General features: G+C 38.9%; 1 protein-coding gene across 2 annotated transcripts in view; it reads right to left on the bottom strand.

The window, feature by feature from the left end:
- Positions 1-20,047, bottom strand: part of MC2R (melanocortin 2 receptor) — a 38,731-nt gene extending 18,684 nt beyond the window's left edge. For both annotated transcript variants that reach the window (XR_012498807.1, XM_074340430.1), the window contains exons 1-2: positions 20,003-20,047; positions 11,985-12,112 (exon numbers count right to left, since the gene is read on the bottom strand). The gene's annotated coding sequence lies outside the window, so the exon portion shown is untranslated. The remainder of the gene's footprint in view (positions 1-11,984; positions 12,113-20,002) is intronic.
- Positions 20,048-25,870: the final 5,823 nt, after the last annotated feature.

Consider the following 25,870-nt stretch of genomic DNA (forward strand, 5'->3'; position numbering starts at 1 on the left):
CCTCAGCTGAGATCTCCAGCTGGGCCCTAGGTCAGACAAAAAACAAATGCCATACCTGCGCCCTTCCCCCCACTCTCCCACAGAAATCCTACCCAGCCCTTCCAGAGTCTTAAGCTGGTCCCTGAACTGAGGAGTAGTGTCAGATTACAGAGCTGCTATAGCACTCAGGATCTGGAAAAAGCCAGTTTTGGAGCTGTGACCTAGGGAAGAAACTGGGCAGGGACACGGAAAAAACAGGTCTTTTCAGCCCCAACATTTTCTGGGTTGCTTACAGGGTAATTACAGCTGTGGAGACACATGCAGGGGTCAGCAGAGTGTGGCAGAGGCAGCTCTGGGCTTTCAGCAGCACAGAAATCTCACGCCCCCACACCCCTGATGGAAGAAGTGCCCTAAGACTCAGGAGACCTGGGCACAGGGAATAAGCCCACTTCCCAGTGGCTGGCTGTGGTGCTGTAAGCGTGTGGTTGTGCAGGCAAGAGCAGACATTGCACTGACTTTGTATAAACTACCAACCACACCCCATAGCCCCACTCATCTAGAACTGCAGTGCCAGAGTCACTCTGGACACCAGGTGGCTAGCTCTGCATCCACAAGATGCAGAGGAATCTTTGTACAGCAGAGGACAACATGGAGATATCTTGGTGGGCTTAAGCCAAGACCGGCGATGCTTTTTTTGTTTGTTTCTTTTTAGTATTATCATTTTTAGCATATATATATATATAATCAACACCTTTTCCCTTTTCTCTCTCTCTTTTTTCTTTTCTTTTCCTTGCCCTACTTTTCCTACTCTCTTTTCATTTTTCTCTCTTGATTTTTTTTTTTGTATTTTTGATATTTTTGCCCATGTTGAATGTTGGTTATCAGTTGTTCTTACATGTGAGTGTATTTGGTTTTTTCTTTGTTGTTGTTGTTGTTGTGTTTGTTGATTTGTTTTGTTCTGAAATTGCCCTAGACCAGGGCCCAGACCAAGAGGCACCAGATTCAACACACCCAGAGTCCAACTCCAGACCAAACCAGAGTATTACTGGGTTTGACCTACAAGTGACACACCCACAGGGAATTCTCTATAGGCACAAGAGCACATAGGGGCCAAGCCTCATCTGAAGGGCTAATGCTCACACAGCAGCTAATCCATTGTGGGCATAGTGAATTCTCACTAGTCAGCCTAGGAGTCAGTCCCACCTACTGACAAGCCAAAAGCAATTAAAGCTCAACTTTAACAAAATAATAGACACGACACAAGGGTCACCTCTGGAGCACACACACAGGAGAATAGGGAAGCAGTGCAATTCAAATATAAAGGACACATACTACATAAGACCACCAGCAAAGACTGAGAACACTAGGGGAACTGCCTAATACATTGAAGCAAATACAGAGAGTCAGCCAGAATGGGGAAACAAAGAAACATCTCCCAAATAAAACAACAGAAGAAATCTCCAGAATTGGAACTAAATGAAATAGAGGTAACCAACTTATCAGAGACAAAGTTTAGAATACTGATAACAAAAATGTTTAAGGAGCTTAGTGACGAAATAAAGATAGAGAAATCATAAAGAACAAGCAGTTAGAACTAAAGAATACAATAACTGAAATAAAGAACACAATTGAAGGAATGACCAGCAGGTTAGATGAGGCACAGAATTGAATCAGTGACTTAGAAGACAAGTTAGCAGAGATCACTGAAGTGGAACAACAAAAAGAAAAAATAATAAAAACATGAAAATAGTTTAAGAGACCTGTGGGATAACATCAAGTGCAATATCATACACATCATAGGAATACCACAAGGTGAAGAGAGGGAACAAGGGATCGAAAACATATTTGAAGTAATAATGACCGAAAACTTCCCTAACCTGTAGAAGGAAATCGACATACAAGCCCAGGAAGTGCAGAGAGTTTCAACCAAGATGAACCCAAACAGGTCCACACCAAGACACATTATAGTTAAAATGACAAAGGTTAAAGTCAAAGAGAGAATCCTAAAAGCAGCAAGAGAAAGACAATGGAGTACATACAAGGGAAATCCTATAAGACATCAACTGACTTTTCCACAGAAACTTTTCCGGCCAGAAGGAAGTGGCAGAGAGTATTCAAAGTGATGAAAAACAAAGGCCTACAACCTAGATTGCTTTATCCAGCAAGGCTATCATTTAAAATTGAAGGGGATAAAGAGCTTCCCAGAAAAGAATAAACTAAAGGAATTCATTACCACCAAGCCAGTATTGCAAAAAATGTTAAAATGGCTCCTTTAAGCAGAAGAAAGATGAAAACAATCTAACTAATGAAGACCAGAAGTACAAATAACAAAATGGAAATAACTATGTACTTATCAGTAATCACTTTAAATGTAAATGGATGAAATGCTCCAATCAAAAGACATAGGATGGCTGAGTGGATAAGAAAACAAGACCTTTGCATTTGCTGTATAAAAGAGACTTCACCTCAGATCAAAAGACACACACAGGCTGAAAGTGAGGGATTGCAATAAGATATTTCATGCAAATGGAAATGAGAATAAAGTTGGAGTAGCAATACTTATATCTGACAAAATAGACTTTAAAATGAAGAATATATTAAAAGACAAAGATGGGCACTATGTAATAATAAAAGTATCGATTCGACAAGAGGACATAACCCTAATAAACATCTATGCACCCAACATAGGAGCACCTAAATACATGAAACAGATATTAACTGACGTAAAGACAGAGATCAACAATAGCACTATCATAGTAGGGGACTTCAACGCACCTCTGACAAGGGACAGGTCTTCCAGACAGAAAAATCAATATGGAAACAGCAGCCTTAAATGATACATTGGATCAGTTGGATTTAACCAATATTTTTAGAGCATTTCCCCCCAAAGCTGCAGAATACACATTCTTCTCTAATGCACATGGAACATTTTCCAAGGTAGAACACATGTTAGGACACAAATCAAGTCTCAATAAATTTAAGAAAATGGAAATCATATCAAGTGTCTTCTCTGACGACAGTGCTATGAAATTAGAAATCAATTACAAGAAAAAACTGGAAGATATACAAACATATGGAGGTTGAATAGCATGGTACTAAATAATGAATGGGTCAACAATGAGATCAAGGAAGAAATCAAAAGATATCTCGAGACAAACAGAAATGAAAACACAACAACCGAAAATCTATGGGATGTGGCAAAAGCACTCCTAAGAGGGAAATTAATAGCAATGCAGGCCTACCTAAAGAAACAACACAAATCTCGAGTGATGTCATCAAAATGGTGGCATGATGTGAGCCTCTGCAAATCTCCCCTGGAATTTACAACAAATTGAACAACTATAACTCCACAAAGGACTCCCTGCACAGCAGACAGGCAAGACGAAAAGGCTAACTACTGAATTCACCTAAAGGTGGGCAAATTGCGAGAGCAGGGGAGGTGGGGAGAACTGTGGAGACTGGGCTGCACAGGCGCAGGACACAGACCTAGCTCAGTGCTCTGAGGTTGCGGCATCCCAGAACTACTGCAGCTGTGGGAGAGGGAAGAACTTGGACTGCTAAGGCTCCGTTTATGGCCCACAGGGCTGAGGAGACAGCATATAACATGGTTGAACCCAACGCTCAGAGCAGAGACCTCAGAGCAAAGACTAAGGGAAGAAGGCCAAAAACAATGATTTAAACCCTCACTGCCACAGAGAACAGAGCCTTAGGCACTGAGGCTAGCAGCCCCCGCTCTACCCTCCCAGAGCTCACCGCACACTCACCTGTCCAGTGCTAGAAGCAGAAGAGTAGCAGTGTCAGATCAAAATAACAGAATATTTGCTATTCTGAGAACTGTGGTCCACAGATAAACATTCGCAGCTCAACTAATTCCAGCAAAGGGGAGGGAGCTGTGGAAATAGGACCAGATGTGGTGGTGGTCACTGCCATTGCAATGGGCCACCTCTCACAACCCACCCCACCCCTGTTCCCACCTATCTGGGCGGATCCTGGCAGGAGTAAACAGAACTGCTAAAACACACGGGCTCTGAATCTGGTGCAGGAAGAGGTTTGGAACTTCAAAAGCTCTCCGCATACCCACATGGACATGGGGCCCTATGACCCAGACGAACTGTTAACAGAGGAGAAGCCCGCCTTCCAGGAAATAAACCCATTGTGTGAGAAGCTGGAATAGTGCAGAGAAAACATAACACTACAGTGTGAGAGAAAATAAAAGGCTGTAGTTGGAGAGAAAATAAAACATTCTACCAACAAGTACTGGAAAACAAAAGAAAGACCTATCCCTATCAACCTGTTGCAGAACTCACTCGTGTAGATGTCTAGGAAGAGCAACAATAAATCATTAATTTCCATGAATAACCAAGGCAAAAAGACAGCTCAGAAAGAAAATGAAAAGTCTCAAGGAAATGAACTTAAAAATATGGAAATATGTGACTTAAATGACAGAGAACTGAAGATTGCAGTTCTGAAAAAACTCAACAAGATGCAAGAAAACACAGAAAGGCACTTTAATGAACTCAGAAACACAATCAAAGAACAACAGGAACATTTACAAAGAGATTGAAATTTTAAAAAAGAACCAAATAGAATTTCTGGAGATTAAGAACTCAATAGAAGAAATTAAGAATGAAATAGCCAGCTTAGGTAGTAGAGTTGATCAGAGGGAGGAAAGACTCAGTGACATCGAAGATAGAAACCTGGAAATGACAGGGATGGAAGAAGAAAGAGACTTGAGACTTAAAAGAAATGAAAGAATTCTACAAGAACTTTCTGACGCCATCAGAAAAAGCAATATAAGAATAATGGGTGTACCAGAAGAGGATGAAAGGGAGAAGGGAACAGAGAGTATTTTCAAACAAATTGTTGATGAGAACTTACCAAACCTGTGGAAAGAACTGGATCCTCCAATCCAACAAGCAAATAGAACACCTAATTACCTCAACCCCAACAGGCCTTCTCCAAGGCACATTGTATTGAAGCTGTGAAAAATCAGTGACAAAGAAAGAATCCTCAAGACAGCCAGGGAAAAGAAGATGGTAACCTACAAAGGAAAGCCCATTATATTATCATTTGATTTTTGAGCAGAAACTCTACAAGCCAGGAGGAAGTGGAACCAAATATTCGAACTATTGAAAGAGAGAAATTATGAGCCAAGAATAATATATCCAGGAAAGATACCCTTTAGATATAAAGGAGGAATAAAGACCGTTCCAGACATACAGAAGCTGAGGGAATTTTCTAATACACGACCTGCACTACAAGAAATACTAAAGGAGGCTATTCGACCACCATCAACAGGGACAATTTGTGACAATCAAAACATAAAAAGAAGGAGAGTAAAGGCCTAAACCAGAATACGGGAATGGAGAAAGTAAGCATGCTGAAGAAAATGGAATACTCTAAATATCAAATTTTCTTTTACATAAACTTAAGGGTAACTACTGAAAAAAAATCCAGAACTGAAATATATACTGCAATAAAAAAAGAAACAGAGGGAAAAATCATAGAATGCCACCACACAGAAATAATAGGCAACAACAAAAAGGCAAAGAAACAATGGAGACACAATCTTAACAGAAAACTAAAGATAGAATGATAGGAAATCCTCACATATCAATAATCACCCTCAATGTAAATGGACTGAACTCACCAATAAAAAGGCACAGAGTAGCACATTGGATCAAACAACTAAACCCAACCATATGCTGTCTCCAAGAGACACATCTCAGCTACAAGGACAAGTGTAGACTGAAAGTGAAAGGGTGGAAATTGACACTGCAAGCAAATGGTAACTAGAGAAAATCAGGTGTAGCCATAATGATATCAGATGAAACAGACTTCAGGGTGAAAAACATAACAAAAGAAAAAGATGGACATTTCTTAATGGTAAAGGGGACTATACAACAAGAAGACATAACAGTCATCAATGTTTATGCCCACAATCGGGGAGCACGGAAATATACCATGCAACTACTAACAGAACTAAAGGGAGAAATTGACCAAAACACAATTATACTTGGGGACTCAAATACATTATTGACAGCTATGGAGAGATCATCCAAACAGAAAATAAATAACGAAATAGCAGCCCTAAATGACACATTAGATGAAATGGACATAACTGACATTTATAGAACACTTCATCCTAAAACATCAGACTATACATTTTTTACTAGTGTACATGGAACATTCTCAAGGATACACCATGTATTGGATATAAAACTAGCCTCAGCAAATTTAAGAAGATTGAAATCATACCAAGCATATTCTCTGATCACAAGGTTTTGAAATTGGATATCAACTACAAAAAGAAAGCAGGAAACACCACAGGTACTTGGAGATTAAACAACATACTCTTTTTTTTTAATTGAAGTTTATTGGGGTGACAATTAATAAATTTACGTAGATTTCAGGTGCACAATTTTGTATTACATCTTCTATAAATCCGATTGTGTGTTCACCACCCAGAGTCAGTTCTCCTTCCGTCACTATATATTTGAACCCCTTTACTCTCATCTACCACCCCTCCCCTTTACCCTCTGGTAACCACTAAACTATTGTTTGTGTCTATGATAAACAACATACTCTTAAAGAACGACCGGGTCAAAGAAGAAATTAGAGGAGAGATCAAAAGATTCATAGAAACAAATGAGAATGAAAATATATCTTACCAAAATTTTGGGGATGCAGCGAAAGAAGTTTTAAGAGGGAAATTTATATCATAACAGGCTTATCTCAAGAAACAAGAAAAATCACAAATAAATAACCTCATGTTACACCTTAAAGAACTAGAAAAAGAAGAACAAATGAAACCCAAGTTCAGCAGAAGATACGAAATAATAAAAATCAGAGCAGAACTAAATAAAATAGAGAACAAAAGGACAATAGAAAAAGTAATGTGACAAAGAGCTGGTTCTTTGAAAAGATTAACAAAATTGACAAACCCTAAGCTAGACTCACTAAGATATAAAGAGAGAAGACACTAATAAACAAAATCAGAAGTGAAAAAGAGGAAACTACAACGGATGCAACAGAAATACAAGGCCACTATCACCCTGATCCCCAAATAAAAGAGAGACATTACAAAAAAAGAAAACTACAAGCCTATATCCCTAATGAACATAAATCAAAAATCCTCAACAAAATATTAGCAAGCAGAATTCAACAATGCATTAAAAAAATCATACACCACGATCAAGTGGGATTCATTCCCAGTATGCGAGGTTGGTTCAACATCTGCAAATCAATTAATGTGATACACCACATTAACAAAATGAAAAATAAAAATCACATGATCATATCAATAGATGCAGAAAGAGCATTTGACAAAATCCAGCAGCCATTTATGATAAAAAGTCTTAAGAAAATGGGAATAGAGAGACCATATCTCAACATAATAAAGGCCATATATGAGAAACCCACAGGTAACATCATACTCAATGGGGAAAAGCTAAAACCATTCCCCTTATCAGGAACAAGGCAAGGGTGCCCACTTTCTCCATTTTTATTCAACATAGTTCTGGAAGTTCTAGCCATAGCAACCAGACAGAAAAAGAAATGAAAGACATCCAAATTAATAAGAAGGGAGTAAAATTGTCATCATATTCAGATGACATGATACTATATCTAGAGAACCCTGAAGACTCCTCCAAAAATCTATTGAAACTGATAAATGAATTTAGTAAAGTAGCAGTGTCGTGCAGGAGACCCTGCTCGCTGCGCCATTTGTCGTGCGGGGCGGCCTGCGGGGTCTCTGCTCCCGCTCCCCATACAAGAACGCAGGACATGGTGAGGCCAAAAAAGAACACCCACGGAGCCATAGGTAGGGGAGTCATACCACTATATTCTTTCTGGCGGCACTATACTCTCACTGGAGGCTGGATCCACACTGTCCGTAAACCGCCATCCACGCTCGCCAGCCCAGCCGCCATCTTCTTGCTAGCCCCCATTCTTCTCTCCTCTTTCCTCCATAGCCGCAGCAGTTATATTGGCGGCTAATTGGCTAACTGGCTACAGCTGACGGCCAATCAGCCACAGCTGACGGCCATCTACTACCCGAGCCAGCACTCCTCCACGTGAGGCCGAGAGCCTGTAAACTACTTTCTGGGGCTCTGCCCCCACAAGCAGGATACAAAATTATATTCAGAAATCAGTTGCATTCATATATACCAATAATAAACTATCAGAAAGAGAAATTAAGAAACAGTTCCATTTACAGTTGCTTCAAAGACTATAAAATTCTTAGGAATAAATAAAAGAAGTAAAAGATCTGTACTCAGAAAATTGTAAGGCACTGAAGAGAGAAATTAAAGTAGATACATATAGATGGAAACACATACCATGCTCATGGATAGGAAGAATTATTATAGTTAAAATGTCCATACTGCCTAAGGCAATATACATATTCAATGCAATTCCTATCAAACTACCAAGGACGTTTTTCACAGAAATAGAACATATAATCCTAAAATTTATACGGAACCATAAAAGACCCCGGATAGCCTCGGCAATCTTGAGAAATAAGAACAAAGTAGGAGGTATAATGATACCTGACATCAAATTATACTACAAGGCGACAGTAATCAAAACAGCATGGTACTGGCATAAAAACAGACACGTAGATCAATGGAATAGAATAGAGAGACCAGAAAAAATCCATGCCTATGTGACCATTTAATCTATGACAATGGAAGCAAGAATGTACGTTGGGGTAAAGACAGTCTATTCAATAAATGGTGCTGGGAAACCTGGACAGACACATGCAAATAATTGAAGCTGGACTACCTCCTTATACCATATAGAAGGATAAATTCAAAATGGATTAAAGGCTTAAATTTAAGATCTGAAACCATCAAACTCCTACTGTGTTTCCCTAAAAATAAGAGCTGGCCGGACCATCAGCTCTAGTGTGTCTTTTGGAGCAAAAATTAATATAAGACCCAGTCTTATTTTAATATAAGATCGGGTCTTTAATTAATATAATATAATATAATAAATATAATAAATATAATATAATTAATATAATATAATACCAGGTCTTATATTAATTTTTGCACCAAAAGATGCATTAGAGCTGATGGTCCAGCTAAGTCTTATTTTCGGGAAACACCATAGAAGAAAATATAGGAAGAAAGTTTTCACACGGTACCCTTAATAATATTTTTACTGATATATGCCCTCGGGCAAGGGAAGTAAGAGAAAAATAAACATATGGGAGTACGTCAAACTAAAAAGCTTTTTAACAGCAAAGGAAACCATCAATAAAACAAAAAGGCATCCTACTGAATGGGAGAAGACATTGTCAATGGTACATCAGATAAGGGGTTAATATCCAAAATGCAAAAAAAACTCATTCAACTCAACACCAAAAAAACAACCCAATTAAAAAATGGGCAGAGGACACGAAGAGACATTTTTTTAAACAGGACATACAGATGGAAACAGACAGATGAAAAAATGCTCAACCTCACTAATAATTAGAGAAATGCAAAATGTGATGCCTCCTCACCCCAGACAAAATGGCTATCATCAATAAATCAACCAACAAGTGCTAGCAAGGATGTGGAGAAAAGGGATCCCTCTGTACTCCTGGTGGTATTGCAGATTGGTGCAGCCACTATGGAAATCAGTATGGAGATATCTCAGAAAACTGGAAATGGAACTACCTTATGACCCTGCAATTCCATTCTTAGGTATCTATCCAGAGAAATCCAAAACACTAATTTGAAAAAATGTATGCACCCCTATGTCTATTGCAGCACTATTCACAATAGCCAAGACCTGGAAACAACCAAAATGCGCATTGGTAGATAACTAGGTTAAGAAAGTGTGGTACATTTATACAAGGGAGTATTACTTGGCCGTAAAGAAGAATGAAATCTTACCCTATGCAACGATATGGATGAACCTAGAGAACATTACAGTAAGTGAAATAAGTCAGATGGAGAAAGACAAATACCATATGATCTCACTTATGTGTGGAATCTAAAGAATAGAATAAACAAACAAACTAATCAGAAACAGTCTCAGAGATATAGAGGAAAAACTGAGGGTTGCTAGATAGGAGGGGGGATGCTGATGAGGGAGAAGATGAAGGGATTTAAAAGCACAATCGGTAACCACAAGATTGCCACAGGGATACGAAAGACAGTTTGGGGAGTATAATCAATAATATAAAGATTTTGTAGGGTATCCGATGGATACTTGTCCTATTAGGGAGACCACTTCATGGACAGTGTAGGTGCCTGTCCTCTGCAGTGTACACCTGAAGCTGAATAATAATGAATGTCAAGTATAATTATATATATATATATATATATATATATATGGTCACAGGAAGTGGAGCATAGCGTAAGGAATAGAGACAGTGGAAATGTAACAACTGTGTGCAATGTCAGAGGAGTAGTAGATTGGGGGAGGGGGTTATCATTCTGTGAGGAGTATAAATATCTAACTATTACATTGTTTTGTTTACCTGGAACTAGTAAAAAAACAACAACTCATCCAGTCAAAATAAAAAGATGAAGTAATAGCTCCCTGTCAATCACAGATATAAATCAGGTGGTCCCACACCTGGAGGGGAACAGCCCGTCCTAGAGAAGAAAGAATAAAACCACCAAACTCCTGCGGGTTAGGGGGGTTGGAGGCGAGTAGCTTTTCTTTGTGGTTGGGCCCTCTCCTAACTCTTTGGAGTGTACTTTCTCTTCTAATAAACTGCTCTTTCTCCACTTTATCTCTGTGTCTCATTCAATTGTTTGCTCGAGATGCCAAGAACCTGGACACCACACCAAGGAGAGCCCATCCTCCAGGAATGTAGCAGTTAGGATTCCTGCCTCTCACCCAGGAGGCCTGGGTTAGACCCCTAGTGTGGGAACCAAGCCTAAGCACTGCTCCAAGAAGGGTCCCCCCTCTCCGGTGATGGGGGGGTCTGGATCTGGACAGTGGAGCTCTGGGCTTTCAGTCAACTCTATAGTGGGAGTCTGAATGGCACATTTCAATGGCCACTATACCCCATGCCCTTTGTATTTAAAAAACAGCATATTATACGTAGTGTTCTGTACCTTGTTTTATCTAGGAGACTTTTCACAGAGTAAATGGATCACATTCTTATTCTTTTTTTCTTCTTCTTTTTTTAATTAAATTAATTTCTTTGGCCACTGCATGGTATTCAATTGTGTGGATACGTCCTAAATTATTTAATCTGTCTGTAGTGAAAGTCACTTGGGTTGTTTCAAATATTTTGTTGTACACAACGTTCTGTAATGAATAATCATGTAAGTATACAATTTCCCATGAGTAGGATAAGTTCACAGAAATGGAATTGTTGATGAAAGTGTATATGCATCAGTGGTTTTCATATATATTGTCAAATTGTCTTCCAGAGGGGTTGTTCCAATTTATATCCTCACCAGCAATACATAAGAGTGCATTCCCCACCCCAACCATTCCCCCGCCCCATTGCCTGCTCAATACAGAGTTATCAAACTTGTGATTATTGCCAATGAAATACCTGGTAGATTTTTGTCTACATACTTGACATGAATTTTGTTATCTCCCTTTGTGTTATTTTGATATCACAATTAGAACACTCTCTCCACCATTCCTACAGTCTGATGGCATTTTGACCTTTCCAGTTTTAGCTTCCTACTTCTATCTCGGTGCTACAAACACACCAGATCTATCATGCCTCAATATTTGTCTGAGAAAGACACCCAGCATTTCCTGTTTGGGTACAAACTGTCCTTATAACTGATCTTTGCTTCTGTTTCTTAGTCTTGAATTCAAAGAGAGAAGAAAAAGAGTGGAAAAACTGAGTAGTAAAATAAGCTAAAATGATCTAGTAAAAAAAGAAGAGATGAAAAATAGGGAAAAAAGGAAAAAAACAACAGTAAAATCTTAGAAATCAACATGCAGGGACAGGTTAGGTTTTACATAAATTAAAAGTAGCCAAATTGTAGACTTTTATCTGAATGGACCAGTGTTAGTTCAGTTCAGGGGCTCTTTACCTTAGTGTAGAGCTGTAAAAGGGTATCTCCTGTTCTGATAGGTCAGTGTCCCTCTGGCATCTTCTAAGTATTTTGAATATTATTCTGATTGTAAGTCAAGATGAAGGTCACCAAAATATTGGAAGCCACTGTTTGGAAGCAAAAAAGTTACTTAGACTTTTACCAGAGTTTAATGGCTCTGAATGAAACTTGAAAAATGGAAGATGAAGAAAATTTTGAAAACACTTATTCGTAAAGATATATGTACACCTATGTTCATTGCAGCATTATTTATAATAGCCAAGACATGGAAATAACCCAAGTGTCCTTTGATGGATGATTGGCTACAGAAGAGGTGGTACATACGAGGTCTGACAATTAAGTTCGTAAACGTGTTGCAATGACGCTAATCTTTTTGATATCAGAATGATTATTCATTATCAAATTGTGCCAACTGGACAAACAGTTAACCAAGTTTACTATTTGGAAGTGCTGAAAAGGCTGCATGAAAAAGTTAAACGACCTGAATGTTTCACCAACAATTCATGACAATGTACCAGCTGACACGGCACTGTCTGTGAGGAAGTTTTTAGTCAATAAACAAATAACTGTATTGTAACACCCTCCCTACTCACCTGATCTGGCCTCCAATGACTTCTTTCTTTACTTGAAGATAAAGGAAATATTGAAAGAAAGACATTTTGATGACATTCAGGACATCAAGGATAATACGATAACAGCTCTGAAGGCCCTTCCCGAAAGAGTTCCCAAATTGGTTTGAAGAGTAGACTAGGCGCTGGCGTCAATGTATAGCTTCCCAAGGGGAGCACTTTGAAGATGACCATCGTGAATTTCAGCAATGAGGTATGTAGCACTTTTTCTAGGATGAGTTTGTGAACTTAATTGTCTGTCCTCGTATATATAATAGAATACTATTCAGCCATAAGAAAAAATAAAGTACTGCCATTTGCAATAACATGAATGGATCTTGAGAGTATCATGCTAAGAGGACTAAGTCAGACAGAAAAGGACAAGAACCACATGACTTCACTCATGTGGGATATAAAACAGAAAGCAAAACACGAACAAACAAAAAAACTAATTGAAACAGACAACAATATGGTGGTTACCAGAGGGGAAGGGGAGTGGGCAGAGGTTGAAGATGGTAAAGAGGATCAAATATGTGGTGACAGAGGAGACTACATTTCAGGTGGTAATCACACAATGCAATATACAGATGATGTATTATAGAATTATACACTTGTAACATATAATCTTATTAATGAATGTCACCCAATAAGTTTTTTAAAAAAGAACACATACATCCTAACTTCTCAAAAAGAAATGTAAAAGCATATTAATCAAATAAAGATTGAAGCTGTAATATTACCTATAAAAAAAGTATTTTGTTAAGAAAAACAATAGAGGGTGAAGAATATAAGCAGAGTGCAGGATGTAAGTTGGTCAATAAGTTTGCTAGCTTCCCGTGGATAGCTCCCCAATCTTCTTTCCTGCCCAGCACCCAACACCATTCAGCACTGGCAGTTCCTGCAAGGAGTCTGTGTAGTGGGCACAGTGTGTGCAACCAACTGGCCCACCTTGCCATAGCTTTCACATGGTGATCCCCCTGCAGGAGGACCTGAGCTTTTTCCAGTTCAGACCTTCATTCTCAGATATTCTTGAAGGGCTTCTCATAAATGTGATAGAATAAGTGAACAAATTGAAAAGATTCTGTGCTTGTTGTGAAGAACTTTATAAGTGATGTTACTCTTCAATCCATCTAGTGAAATATGCCCCCCACCCCATCACTACCACCACCATCAGTAACTCCCATTGGATGCCCAAGTCTACTACTGGCATTGAACTGATGCTTTTTAGACATGAATACTATTGATTGCTGGGGGATGATTTGTGAAGACTCCCACCTGATTTCTTACTTGGTTTAATTCTGTTGACCTTCTAAAATTAAGATTTTTGCATGATTGACAGGTAGCCTAAAGTCAACTTTATAGATTGTAATCCATTGTGGTTTATGGGGTAGTGAAGAATCTAATTTGGAAAAATGCTAATATTGATATTAAAAATCAGAGAAGTAATTTTCTACCACTGGGCCCTTTGTTCCCTTAGAATCAACTGAAGCCCAGAGAACTTCTAATGTGAAGCTATTGATTTGTTAACTTTATAGGCCTATTAATATTTACATGAGCAGCAGAATCAAGTTGCTATAGTAGATGATCCTTGGGGGCACCTAAGCTCATCAGAATGCTGCTGAAAATTTTTTCACTAAGGGATTTTTTTTGACCTGTCTTTCCCACCAAGTTGGGGTGGTGGGGGAAGGCTTTATATCAATTATCATAACTTTCACATCCCCCCTCAAGGTAATAATAATTTCCACCACTCTCAGCTGTCATTTGTGCCATTTTTACTTACTTTGGGGTTTGGTATCAATGGGTAGTCTTATAGGCAAGGGAAAACTCAATTGAAATTATTAACAAAATAGGAGATTTTGAGTTTTATACACACAACTAAATGGATATTCTTTTTCTCAAATTGCATTATACAAATGAAGATAAAAGATTCAGCCATTAAAGTAGAAAGGCTGAGTCTATAGAACAATTAGGTCTGCTGTCTTAGTTAAGAAATATAGTTAAAACTATATCCCTGAGAAATGATGCTCTTTTCTGAGATAGGAGCCAGATATGGTCATAAGAATACAGTTGAGGATGCTAACCCGAGGAATTACCTAAAAGGTATTAAATCTATTCCCCAAACACCTGACAATGATGAGGTATTTGTCCTCTAGAGGAATTCATGTTTTTAGTGATGATACATCTTTATATCTCTGCTTACTCATATTTCTTCCTCTTTAAAACAATTTGTAACATACTTGAAATTTTTCTAATATTCTTGGAAGGGAAATCTGAGAAATAGTAGTGTGTGTGTGTGTGTGTGTGTGTGAGAGAGAGAGAGAGAGAGAGAGACCAAGTTTATTAGTGTCTCCAGGAAGCCTAGCACATTTTTGCTTTCCACATTTTTACTACTGTCCTCCCTCTGGAATTCTCCAATTTCTCCTCTGTCTATCTAAATTCTACTTTTGTTTAAGCTCAAAGTCAAGATCGAATATCTTGAGTGTCACCACTCACCATCTCAACCTATGTGACCTTTCTCTGCTCTCATGTCCTGCAGAGAGAATCGTTTGTTCTTGCATTTGACATATGGCACACTTTGCTCATGTGAAAGCTCAACTTTGATGTTTTATCTTCTATAACACCCTGGAGGGCTGACAAATTCTACATCTCTTTTTTTTTTTTTTTTTTTTTACATCTCTTTTCTTTAAATCCATTTCAGTAACTTATTGATGTGCCCAATAACTATTTGTTGATATGACCATATTGAATTGAATAATCAACAGTTTGTGTTTCTAAAAAGATAGATTTAGGGGAAATACATAAAATATATAAGAAGCAGTTAGTGATTTTATTTTTCACATGTCAGAGCTTAAAACTTTTAGTAGATAATGTTTTAGGTAAAATTTTGTGGGAAAATGTATGCTTTTGCTACATTTGCTTTCCTCTTCTTTAGAAGTAGTGTCAGTAAAACACTCAGTAAAATGGTCTTAGAAAGGGTAAAACATCAAGTTGTCTAGAGTTCCAGAAAACAGCTTTATTTACAGGTGCATGTAAAAGGCCAAAGGTCTCCTGGGTGGTAAAAGCAGAATAATGAGACCTTTTGAGCAAGAGAGAAAGAAAGAGGGTCTTACTTAGAAGGAAAGGGGCAAGTGAGTACCTTCTGTTAATAGCAAGGAGTTGAAATTAGATGTCTTATTTTTTGAATGTTGAAAAGAAAAAAAAATGTCCAACCTCTGGGAATGTTTATTGTCTGGAAGAGAAGGAGACAGTGGATACAGTCCTCCTCTCGGAAGACTGAAAACGTAAATGTCAAACCTAGTTTTGGCCCAAAACTCCAGGGATGGTTAGCTTGGGGGGTGGAGGTGGCATAGCTGCTGATGGGATTGAAAGTGCTGAGAATTAGGAACTCTGGTCTGAGAGTCCCAATAAGGCATGCTTTGCAGGGCTTGCACTTTGGTGTCCCAAGGAACTGTGGCCACCTGGACTAGCAAACAGAAGTTGGAGCAGCTCCCAACAGCGACACCATGTGGCAGTGTGAAGTAAAGACAGTAGTAGATTGACAAAATGCCAGACTGTCCTTGCTCAGCTTTGGAGTCCAAAAGCCCGAGGGTTTTAGAAAATTCAGGGTACAGAGGCAGCTTAGGGGAAAATACTGGCTTTTCTTTTTCTTTTCTAACATAGCATATTGGTGCTTGAACATTTAATTCAAATATTAAGATATGTGACTATTTTTACCACTGCTTTGTGGAGTAACCCATACTGGTTATATGAGGGCTATATTAAAATATGAAGTCTATGAGATATTGAAGATAAAGAGCACTGTATCATTATATATATATATATATATATATATATATATATATATATACACCATGGTCAAAAAGTTATATATATATATATATATATATATATATATATATATATATATATATGTATATGTATATACCATGGTCAAAAAGTATAAGCCTAATATTATCAATGTAAAGGGGTTAAAGTGTTCACTAATTTCAGATCTCTTGGTAGTGAGTGAAAAAGGTAATGGGTCTCCTAGAAGCTGATTGTTCCCCTCCTTGACTCTGTACCAACTCTTTTCATCCGGGAGTAAAATACTAATAATTAGCTGAAATATGTAAGAAGTAATCAATCTCTGCTTTGGGTGAAAGTTGGAGGAGGGAAAGAGAAATACAATGGTTAAAGCAAGCAGTTTCCTATTAACATTGGAACCTAATCTGACTAATGACAGTTCAGAGAAATCAAAAGTGAAGAAAAGAAGATAAAAAAAAAGTTATAAATAAACTAAGGTGCTGTGAAAGAGTGTAATTATAGCTTATTTATTTAAATTTCAATAAATATAGATTGTTTAAAATCCAGGTACAATTTTTGTTAAACATAGGTATCAAACTTGCTAATTAGAAAGTGTATCATCACCAGAAATCTAGAGTGAAAATCCTAGTCACACATTCTAACCCAACAGAAGGTGACACATATAGTTCTACTATCCTATTGTCTGCCTTTAGGAGCTAAAAACCTGACTGATCTGTGACTCAGTGGCCCTAAACAAATAATCAGTGATGGCCCTAAACAAATAATCAGTGATATGTACAAAGATGTATATACAGTGATGCTCACTGAATTGTTAATTATTATAATGAAAGTATTATTATAATGAAAGTAATTATTATAATAAAACTGAAAGCAACATAAATAACTGGTGATTGAGTCTTCGGTAAATAAATTCTGGTAGGCCCATAAGATAGAACACTATTCTATGATTAAAATCACGGTTCAGTGGTGCAGAAGTATATATATATATATATATATATATATTCATGAAAAGGCATGGAAAAAATCACTGAAAGATATACCTCAAATTTTAGTTGGGTGGTGGAACTATGAACTAATTTGTAAAATACATATTTCTTTGTTTTAGAACAGTTTTAGATTCATTGGAAAGTTACAAAGCTAGTACAGAGAGTTCCCATACAAAGCACACCCAATTTCCCATATTATTATCTCACATTAACCACAATTAATGGACCAGTATTGATACACTATTATTAGCTAAATGTCATACTTTATTCATATTTCTTTAGTTTTTACCTTATGTACATTTTCTGTTCCAGAATCCTAGGGTGACATTTAGTCATTATTACATTTAGCAGGCCTCCTTATGGTCCTCTTGGCTGTGACAGTTTATCAGACTTTTCTGGTTTTGGATGACCTTGACAGCTTTAAGGAGTACTGGTCAGGTATTTTGTAGAATGTCGTACAACTGGTATTTGTCTGGTGTTTTTCTCGTGATCAGACTGGGTTATGGATTTTGGGGGAGGAAGACCACAAGAAGCAAAGTAACGTTCTCATCACACACATCATATCAAGGGTCATACTATCAACACTACTTACCGCTGTTGGTGTTGACCACCATCACCTGGCTGAAGTAATGTCTGTCAAGTTTCTCCACTGTTAAGTCGTCCCCACCCACCTTCCATAATGCATTCTTTGAAAGGAAGTCACTATGCACAGCCCACTCTTAAGGATTAAAGAGCTGTGCCCCACTTCCTTGACAGTGGAGTATCTAACTTCATAAACTTTTTGGAATTCTGCAGGGGAATTTGTCTATTCTCTTTCATTTATTTATTCAGTCATTTGTTTCTATCAGTATGGATACATGGATATTTATTTTATATTTTAGGTTATAATTCAACATAATTTTATTTACTTTGTTGTCTAAATTGTTCCAACTTTGGCCATTGGGAGCTGTTTTAGTTGGCACCTGTGTCACTTAGACACAGTCTCATCATTGCAATTTTTGGTAACAATTATCTACTTTCTGGCACAATAAGATGTTCCAGGCTCATCCTGTTATTTTGTGCCAAAGGAGCATGAGAGAGCTTCCCATCTATGTTCCTCTTACTATTTGTCTTTATTTCTCTGATGGCATTGCTCACATTAAAACACATGGTCTTCCCTTGTAAATGGACTCGGAGTTCTCTATGATTAGAATTGTCCTTGCCATCTCAGTATGCCCAGTGCCCAGCAGAGAACCTGGCCGTAGCAATATTTGTAAAATCAATGGAAGATGAATGCTGCTTATACCGAGCAGAAAGATATCATTAAATGTTAGTTAGCCATTAAGTTTTCAAATGGGAAACATACCTGGAAAAATTAACAAGGTAAATAATAAAGTGGCTTTAAAATTTTTAAAGGCAACTAAACTGCCTTAAATTGCTCTGAGGCAGTGAGAGGGCCATTGCCGCTGGAGCAAAAACTTTTCCTCTGCCACAAGAGATACAGGATGTACTGAAAGGTTAAGATTGTTCCGTAGCTGTCTACTCCATCCCTAGTTCTCCCAGGGACTTGTGGCAAGCAATCTGATGGGGCTTATCCAGTGGATGTTTTGGATAAACACACGAATGAGTGAGCACAGCTTGTCACCATCTCTTCTGCCTTCTGCTCAGGGTGCACTGAAGGAAGCTATCCTCTTCACAGTCTTGCTCAATGCCTTACTCTCAGCATCCCCCTCTATCCCTTTACCACTTCTATCCCATTAGGACTTTGCATGTGTGCATATATGTGTATATCTGTACATGTATATGCATGTGTATGTGTGTATATGTGTGTACATGTGTACATACATGTGTTTGGGAGGAGGATGGTAGAATTATCTCAAGGCAGACTAGGGAAATAAAAATATGAAGAATAACTGTATTCAAAAAAAGACTGGGACCTCTCTTCTTTGTCCCTCATGACAAAGCCAACCAAGCAGAGTGTCTCAATTCTTTAGTGATTGCATGATTTTCCAAGTGATAACCATTTTGGAGGAGTTTGTATTTTTAATTCTTGTTTATACTACCCCGAGTTGTTGCCAATGAAGTCAGAGGACTGTAGAACTAATGGAAAAGAAAGGCAGAGAGCATGTACATTTCCTCAGAACCATAAATAATCCACATGCATATATTGATGGCAGGGTTGCGGGAAGCCAACCACATGACAGCTTCCCTAATTACCACGACAGCAAAACTATCACGCTCATTAAAACAAAAGTTAATCAGGTAAAAGAGTGACTCTCATGAAAGGGTAAAAGAAGCATGTTTTTTTCTCCCCTATTTCCATTAGGAAAAACCTGGCCATAGTCCTTGAGTAGAGCTTGATAATACTTTAAAGACTAAGAATATAGAGAAGCTAATAAATTCATTAGTGAGGAAGACTGCTTTAGTTAAATAAACAAGTAATAGAGTTGTAGTTACAGTTCAATTAGAAAAATGATATATTCCCTCAGGAAGGATGAAGTACCATAACTGAAAGGATGAGCTATTGGAAAGAATTCTGAATACTATTTTTTCTCAGATTTGTTCCTAACTGTTCTACGAGCACTAACGAACCTGAGAAATTAGTAGAAAATGTACTTACCTTCAGTTCTGAAGCAGGAACTTTCTGACCAAGATGACTGAAAACGAATGAGGTTTGAAAGAAAAGCTAGCACAAGGACCTTGGCCAGGAAGTGCCGGAACATATGCATCACTGAGAGACAGTTTGTTATCATAACCTTGGATAAATGTCGTATGAAATGAACTACATATTTCTGGTAATGTGAAGTTAGAGAAATGGAAAGAACAGATTAAGACATAATTTCCATGGGCTCAGCTAGACAAGGATACTTCCAAAGTTTATGACAAGGTTTATGGCACATTACAGAATTGTGACCCTGCTTCTTTTTAATATAATTTTAGAGTTGCATTTAGTTTCAAACTAAGGAATTCAATAAATTGGGGTTTTGAGGAAATGGTTTTGAAAGAATTTGTTTTAAATTTCCAGCAAACTTCTCAATACATCTTGCAAACATTTGGGTCATTAATCTCATTAAGAAGAAGGGGATAACCATATTATCCGTATTTCACAAGACTACACAGTAGACTTGTGTGCTCAAGGGCACCTAACCGAACATGGGCCAAGACAAGAAGAAAACCCTCATGTTTTGCCAATTCTTCTCTGTTATAAAATTTCACAGAAACCACCATCAATAGTTTCATAATTCAAAACAAAATTGTTTAGTTTTAGGGTACAATATTTTTGGTTTTCTGTTTGCCAATGCTTGCAGTGAAGGTCTATGGTGTGTGTATGTATATGTATATGCATGTGTACGTTTGTGTATGTGTGTGTGTACATGTATGTGTGTATGTGTGTACAGCATGTGTTTGGGAGGAGGATGGGTGTTAAACTTACCTCAAGGTAGCTTAGGGAAATAAAAATATGAAGAATAGCTCTTGGGGTCATCAATCTGAATGTTTAAATGCAGTATGGGGCCAAGTTTTGCGATGGATTGGGGATATGTGGCTGATTCCAAACCAGTGGCCAATTCTGAAAATATCACCTCCAGCCCTAACAGAAAGATGTTTCCCTGTGGGTGGTCTGGAAAGAACTGAGGACAAAGGTTTGAGTTTGATTTCCCAGGCAGGGAAACACATTTTTTTTATAAAGTGCCTTTCCTCTGGCCTGTCCCTGAGGCAAAGCATGTTCTCCCTGGGCACTGTTGGACTCAGGGTCATTCCAGGTTTGAGGATTGTTTGTGAATAGCTGTGTGCCTGGCAACATGTCCTGAGGTTCAAACGAGGGTATTCCACAGGCCTATTTTCCCCACCAGAGCCACACAGTTGAGACAGTGTATAAAAGCTGGACAGTGCCTCCAGAAAGCCACATTGTTACCTGAAACAGAAGACACCTTGTCCTCAACCCTCAGATTTGTAGCGTCACAGAAACTTTGTCAAAGATCTGTGGGTCTGATTAGCTGGTTGGGAAAACAGGTGCCAGGACCCAGAGAGCAGGGCTCAAGCAGGTTAACAGATGGAGGGGGTGTTGGAGCATGGATGGGATGCTATTAGGAGAAGGCAAGTTTCAGCAGACTCCCTCTGTGTGAAGACCTGAGTAGCTCAATTTAGGGGAGATAAAAGAGATTTCAAGGAGGGACAAGATGGCCTAAGGGTTTGGCTAAGCTAAGCCCTAGAAAAGAGAGTGGGATTTGCTGTTTTAGTTCTTCCTTTTTACTTGAGGCCAAAGGGTGCTCCTCTTCTTCCAATTATGCAAGAAATGTGGGCAAAAATCTCTTGGAAGGAGCAGAGTAGAAAGGACATGAGATTTAGAACCAAAGACACATGTTAAAAGTTCTAACTCTGCCAGGTCTCTGGGTCTCTAATTTCTTCATGTAAAGTGAGTTGTTACAAGGATACATGAGATTGGGTTTGTAAAAATGCTTAGAGAACTGTAAATTCATACACCAGTACTTGTAGTTCTTATAGCCTGGTCCAAAATGTTATTGAAATAGTGGCCAGTTTTTTAAAGATATCTTAGTCAGAGGAGACTTCATTCAGCTTGTGAACATTTAAAAAAAAACTTGTGAGCTGAGATCTGGTAGAGCAAATGCAGTGATGGATGCTGTAATTGCCATGCATTCCATTCTGAACCCATCTCTTTTCCTTCAAGAGAGTGGATGGAAAAAGGAATCTAGAGAGCATACAAGGAGCTCCTGTGTGCACTCTTTTTTATTTTCTTATACAGCAGCTCAGCCCCTTTTATTCTGTTCTTCGCAACTCCACCACCCTATTCAGCATTATGCCTCCATTATGGAAAAGTGAGGGGGAGGGGAGAGAGAGAGAGAAAGGTGGGGGAGACTGAGTCAGGAGACAGAGCTGGGGAAGGGAGATGGAATGGGGGAACAAGAAGAAGAGACAGGGGCAGGGATCTGTCTTTCAGATATGTAGGACCAATGTCATTGGAACAACACATCAAATGCTGGGGTTTGAAAAGTAACTCTGAGGAAAAACACACTCCTCCTGGGTTTCTCCTTTACTCACATACTCACAATACTTCTAATACCAGATGTGTGGGTGGTTGTCCACAGATCAAGCAATTATCCGACACCAGCTGGGTGGTCTACAATTCAATTCAGTTCTGACACAAGCTACCTGGAGATAGCGTCAGGTCCCACAGGATAAGGGCTCAGTCCCACAGGATTGGCTCCACTTCAGACATTAATTGTCTCAAGTTGTCACCTGCCCTTCTGAATGATGCGCTATAAATCTAGGTTCCTCCTTGGGTTGTATAATTTGCTAGAGTGGCTCACAGAACTTAAAGAAACACTTATGTGTGCTGGTTTATTATAAAGGATACAGATGAACAGCCAGATGAAGAGGTACACAGGGCGAGGTCTGGGACGGTCCCAAGTGCAGAAACTTCTGTCCTCATGGAAGTTGGGATATACTACCTTACCAGCAAGTAGATGTATTCACTAATCCAGACGCTCTCCAAACCCTGTACTTTCAGGATTTTATGGAGGCTTAATTACATAGGCATGATTGCAGAGTTGCCTCTTTAGAACAACTGGCACTCCTATCACCCAGGAAATTCTAAGAGATTTAGGAGCTTATTGTCAGGAACCGGGGTCATGGACAAAATATTAGAACAAAAGATACTCCTAGTGCTCTTATCACTTAGGAAATTACAAGGGTTTTAATAGCTCTATGCCAGCAACTGAGGACAGATATATATATACATATATATTCTTTTTTTTTTTTTTTTGCCGAAATATGCTATCGAAGCAATAATAATTTACATAGTGTTTCCTTTGTGCCAGCCACTATTGTTGTTCTAAGTGTCTTACATATGTTGACATTCGATCTTCACAACAAACAAGGGAGATAGCATTATTGACTCCATTTAGAGATGAGGTTCAGACAAGGGCAGTCACTAGGTAAAGGCATGATATGCACTTAAGATTTTATTCTGAGAATGACGAGAAGTCACTGGGATTTTAGGCATAGGAGTGGCATGATCTGACTCAGGTTTTAAAAGGATCCTTCTGTCTGCTCTGTGGAGAACAAATTTCAGGGGCAAGAGGAGATGGGAGCAGCTATATAGGTGGGCGCCTAGTTGGAGTTGTCTAATGAGGGAATTGAAAGTGAGGAAGTAGGAACAGCAAGTATGGACAAGTCCTCTCAGAAGTTTTGATGTGAGAAGGTGCAGAGCAAGAGCTGGCATGGATCAGGGAAGCATTATTTTCAGGAAAGGATCTCCTGGGCATGTTCATGTATTGATGGAAACATCCAGTGGGGATGTGGGACCTGATGAGACAGATGACAATGCCAGAGAGACTGCAAGACACAGCCTTCTGAGATGGCAGGAGGGGACCCTGGACAGGAGTAGGAACACATCAGCCAGAATGACAAGATGGCATATGGGAACTGATGGCCTGGTGTTGGGAAGATAAGGGCCTGCAGCCTAATTGTTTATTTTCTCTCAGAAACACAAGGCAAAGTTATTTTAGTCTGATTTAACATTTTGGTGACTTCATCAATATCTGAACTACACAGTGAATTAGAAGTATGCATTTGACATACATGCATGACCATGAGGGTTCATCAAAATCATGTCACCCAGAATAATGTGGGTCAATCGCAGACCCAAATTTAGCTTCTGCCCACAAAAGAAAGCAAACATCTTACAGTTTTAGATTTCCTATTTTGACCCCATTTACACTGTTAAAGGAAATACGTTGAATACACTTATAAAACATATCTACCTATTACTGCACAAAAAGTCCAGCAATGACAACTGGCACTGAATTGGTGCTCAACAAGAGATTCTTGTTCCATCCCTGACTGTTTTTTATCAGCCCCTTCAATTTACTAGCCCTTCATTTATATTAGCCCCTTTGATCTTTGTAACATTACACAAGGAAGGCAAAGATTTATCTATTCATTTACTCATTTATTTAGCACTCTTTTAATTGTATGTACCACATGCCTGGTACCCTGCTAGGTGCTGGGGAGGTAGATATGTATGACACAGTCTCTGAATGAGCAGAGTCCGTCTTGTTGGGAAGAAGGATCACATAGGTATAAATGTGCAACACACAAAGGTTAAATGTGATAACTGTTATATGCTAAGCATATATAAAATATTTGGAGAGTTTAGATGTCAAAGTACCTTTTTCTCCATCAGGTGAATGTGAGGACATCTTCCCACATTGCTGAAATTGCATTGTGAAGGGTAAATAGGATTTTGCTCAGCAGATATAGTTGGGAAGAGTATTTTTAAAAAACTAGGAATGTGATGATAAAAGCACATGTTTGATGCATAGTAAGGAGTGGAGAGTGAATAGGGAAGGATGGGGATAAGGAGGCAGCCTATCATAGCAGCTAATAATATGGACCATAGAGCCAGACTGCCTGAGTATGGATCTTAGATTTGCAACCAACTAGCTATGTGATCTTGAACCAGTTACATAACCATTCCAAGCCTTTATTTTTTAGTTTACTTCTCTCTAAGAAGGATACTAATATTTTCTACCTGTGGCAGAGATACTGTGCTCACCAAATATCACACGTGTTCTTTCTTTCCAGTTTCTCTTATAGTTAGGTTGGGGCAGACAATACAACTACTTCTGGCCAACAGATTGTGTGTGCCGTGATGAGTTCAGTTCCACACCAAGCTAGTCAATGCCACTGCACCTCCCCAATTGTTCTCTTTTTTCCATTTTGCGGAGACCTAGGGGGCCATGTGTTCTATATGATAAAATTGTAAGTGCCTCTGTCAGCCTGGGTTTCTGAGTGGCAATGTGGAGCAGAGTCCTCTCTGACCCACATTGTACATATAATGAGAAATAAACCTTTGTATATTAAGCCACTTATACTTTAGGTTAATTTGTTATAGCAACTTAGCCAGCCGTCTCCTAACTAATATGAGGTGTGATTAAAAACTATGGTGATGTTTAAATTTAAAAAAAATTATTACAGGAGAAGAGTGACGTCATAGGAATGGTGGCAGCGAGGTGGACTTCTTGAGTTCTCCTCTGGAACTTATCACAAACTGAACATCATTAATTCATCAAAGGACTCTGCTCATCACACAGAACTGCTAAGAGACTCATAGGAGGATTACTTGAAGGTGGGCAAATTGGGCGAGCAGGGGAGGGGAAGGGAATGGAGTGGACATGCGGCTGCATCCGAGGCTGCGGAGATGCAGGGGATCTCAGTACAGAACAGAGACCACAAGAGCCAGGAGGTGGGCTCTTTCCCTGCGTCCCACAACTGATCTCTCCTGTCCCACAGCTGATCTCTCCAGTCCCACAGCTGATCTCTCCCACCGAGAGGGCAGCATATCCAGCATTTGAGGCAGTAACCTAAGCTGAGACCTCCAGCTGGGCCCTAGGTCAGAAAAAGGACATAAACTCGATACCTGGGCCCTTCCCCCCACTCTCCCAATCCTACCGCCGCCCTTCCAGAG

Source organism: Rhinolophus sinicus, linkage group LG09 (assembly GCF_036562045.2).
Source record: "Rhinolophus sinicus isolate RSC01 linkage group LG09, ASM3656204v1, whole genome shotgun sequence".
NCBI classification, from domain to species: Eukaryota; Metazoa; Chordata; class Mammalia; order Chiroptera; family Rhinolophidae; genus Rhinolophus; species Rhinolophus sinicus.